At 35.4% G+C, this 3,729-nt stretch overlaps 1 long non-coding RNA gene across 1 annotated transcript; it reads right to left on the reverse strand.

Moving 5' to 3' along the window:
• Positions 1–1,123: 1,123 nt before the first annotated feature.
• Positions 1,124–3,484, reverse strand: LOC309437455. Its single transcript, XR_014183553.1, has 3 exons — positions 3,346–3,484; positions 3,137–3,246; positions 1,124–1,217 (listed from the first exon to the last, which is right to left on the reverse strand). It is a non-coding gene; the product is annotated as an uncharacterized lncRNA (long non-coding RNA).
• Between the last annotated feature and the right edge of the window lie 245 nt (positions 3,485–3,729).

The raw sequence follows: 3,729 nt of genomic DNA on the forward strand, positions 1-3,729 counted from the left end.
CAGAATAAACTTGATCTCTGCCTCTAATCAAGTGCAGAGTTTTTCCTTGCTGAATGGACATGCTTTCTCATAAAATATCTTGCATAACCTAAATAGAGCTGATTCAACAGTTATTGAAGCACAAAGGGAATTTAAATGCAGAGAAACTTAGAAATTCTTTTTGGAATACTGGCTGGCTGAGGACTGTAAATGTTGTATAAGCTTTTGCCAGAATCTGTTCATAATAGTTATTTGGAATAATATAGTGGTCACTGAAATGTTCTATGTCTGAGAAACTGAGGACAATGTTAGGCTCCAATAAAATCCAATAACATGTTACCCCACTGAGCCTTCTATAAAATCTAATTTTACATTTTTTGGTAAAACTCCATGGTGTAGTTATTCTATGCCATTTTATATTAGACAAAAAGAAATCATACTCAGCTCTAGTTATTTGTTTTGGTGCTTGACACATTCTGGTAATAATTTTCAATTGACTAAAGTTGCCTTTGTTTTTATGATCAAATTATAACAATAAACATGAATTACCATGTCTCACTATGTGTATTTTATAAAGCTTAAAATGGAATTACGATTCATTAGAAGCAGCAGGAAGAGCTGCGTGCAGTAGGAAGTCATCTGCAGTGATTATGGAATTTGACCCCAGAGTCAGTTGCTGTTGTCTATGGCCCTGGCTCCCCACTCACACACTTTCTCGTGGGGAACAGTCAAGACACAATGCTAATATTAAAGTTTCTGTCCCCTTCCCATCTTTTCCATCTGCTTTGTTTCTGACTAGAACTAGTCAGCAGGTCTGACAACTTATTTGTTTACTTCTCATCAAAATAAGCAGCTGCATCAAAGCCAGGATATCTTGCAGAGAAACATTGATTTTGACAACATTTACAGTGGGAGATTTCAAGCATTCAGGGTAGATTCTTGGACTGTTTCCAATGGCAAGAGCCATGAATTAGAAAGTTGACCTTTCTGATCAGAAAACAGATGTTTCACCACAAATCCTTTTCCTGAAAATATTTGAAAGGTTTTGTTTTTGTTATAATTCAGAAGAAAAACAAAATTTCAAACCTCAACATTTGTCTCAAATGGAATTTTTTATTTCAGTCCAGCTGTTCATCTTGTGAAGGTACTCTTGAAATGTAAGCTTTCTTCTGGGAATGGGGTGCTGTCACAGCAGCCATTCTTTCCGTGTGTATTTCTGTTCATCTTAGAGTTGGAACCTTTGACAGAAAATAATTAAGGGCACATTGTTTTCAAAGGGTATTTAAATCTTTAATATTTTCCTAGGTTGTCTCATAATATGTAAACTTTAGTGATGTAAGAAAGCAAAGCTGAAATAATTATTTGTATCTTTATTAATAATAGTTTACAGGATTAATCTCTTCTTTTAAAATAATGGACCTAAACTGCTATTTTTTGTGTTTGCCTCTCTCCATGACAGGAACTACAAAGGATTTCGCTTGAGACCCTGTGAGGTGATTGGCCCGAGTGAACACCATACTTTAAAAATGAAAGACAAATCCTGAACACTGATTGCAATTTAGAGATTTCAGAATTATCCAAAGACTTCTATTACAGTTCCTTATTAAAAAAAAAAAAAAAAAAAATATATATATATATATACATATATATATATATATAGTTTGAGAAACACAGGTTGTACCTAGCACTACTCCACAACAAGCAAGCAGAGGACTCATAAGTTCTACATACAAAAACTGGAGAGATAGCACCAAATTGCTTCTATATTTTATGCTACACCTTTCTAGTATACACAGTATTTATTGCATATTGCTAATTACTTTGACAGTAGATACAAATAAGCACTAGATGTGTTTCAAGACAATTTTTCAGGAACATGTTTCAACAATCATTTATAAAAAATATAGGTTTTGGTAGATTTAACAGAAGTACAGCAGATGATCATTTTTAGCCTGTTTCTTTACTTTTCTGACACTGAAAATACATATTTAGTAACTTTTTATCAAGTGTGAAAATAGTTAAAACCTGTCTTCTTGCTCTCCACTTGAACATAAGATCCTGTCTTAAGTATTATATTAAGTAAAAGACTTCTGATAAAGGGACAAAGAAGTGAAAATGTCTCACCAAATACTCTTTTAGTAAACATCAGAAGAACAGACATATCACTCCCTATGAAACTACCCAGGATTTGGGGTCAGAAGTAGTTTGCCATTGTGGAACACATCTATCTGGAGCATGTATTCTGGAAGTCTCAGATCTTTTTAGTTCAAAATTCTTCTGTATTTCTGACACATTTAAGGTCAGAGAATCGGGCCAGAGAATTTCCACACCTGATCTGAGACAAGCCTCCACAGTAAACTAAACAATGCCATGGAGCATTACCTGACCTTGATATTATATGGCACAGTATGGCCATGCACATTCTATAAAAATATTTTTTTTTTAATTATCAAAGCTGAATTTAAAAATTCAGAAATATTCTCTACATTATAATCATCACAGAACACAATGTAAGTGAAATCATGTCTTAAAGGATCTGTAAGGCTTTGGTGCACATGCAGGCTGACATGTCTGGAGACACTCCTATAGAAACTTGGGATGACTTTCAGCATTTCACTTAATCCTAAACTCTTGTGAGTAAAGTGTGCGTGATTCCTAAACATCTTCAGTTCAATGCAATAAATCATGTTTTGACCATCCTCATTTTTTATAAGCCTTGCCAAGTTTCGGAAGCACTAGCTACATAACATTAAGAAACACTTGTGGATACTTCTTTGTAAGTCAAGGAACTTTGTTACCAGATCTGTCACAATATAGTTACTGTCTATAATCTTCTGAAAACCTTTCAGAATAATCTTTCAAAGTTTGCCACTAGTCAACATTAACAGGACTTTCTAGTCACAGCTAGTTAACATCTCAATCTTCAGAACACTCCTCTCTTTTCACTTACAGACCAGAAATTACTCAGAAGACGTGTTCCTCTGGTACTAAAACATCCTTTTTTGCTTCTTTTCTCCAAAGTCTTCACCTGCCATTCCCAGTCTGCCTCTCAGTTGTATACAGCAGTTACAGCTGGTACTTCTAGCTCAATGACTAGCTTTTCCTGTCAGAGCTGTCAGACTGAATGAACTTTGTCAGCCACAAACATAGGGTTTACCTCAAGCTCCTGTTCCCCAGCTTTATAAATAGTTTTCCTCACTTCAAACACAAACTGGTAGTGGTCAGGTGAGTAGAAAGGTTGTTGGCAGAGGCAGCCATTAGAGACTTCTGAAAAAAAGGGAGAGGCAGATTTCTGACACAAGTGGAGAACTACACAAAATACTTTCTTGTCTTTATATAAGTATTCATTAACAAATATTTTCTTACAAGAGTGCAGGAAGGATAACAGCACTCCTCTATAAAAAACAAGTCCATATGACCAATTCCAGGGCATCTTCTCGTGGTACTTGCTGTGAAAAGCTCTGTTTTGGGACTTGGCAAATTTCTTCATCTTCCTGTCCTTCCAAGAGCAATAGCTTTGACCTGTTATTGTACAGACACTAAATATCCCCTGTATAGCCTTATTTTCCATAAGAGTCTTTACTAAATCACCAGCTGACAATATTTCCATTAATGTGCCCCTCACATCTCACCTCATGACTTACCATCTCCATTTTTTTTCAGGATCTTATGCTACAGTGTGCTCATTCTTTGTATCAAGTTTGTCTGTTATAATTTCTTCATGGGCTACCTCGTATAGACAGCTTACCC

The sequence above is a fragment of the Streptopelia decaocto genome (assembly GCF_964273445.1).
Source record: "Streptopelia decaocto genome assembly, chromosome: 3".
In the NCBI taxonomy this organism is placed as follows: Eukaryota; Metazoa; Chordata; class Aves; order Columbiformes; family Columbidae; genus Streptopelia; species Streptopelia decaocto.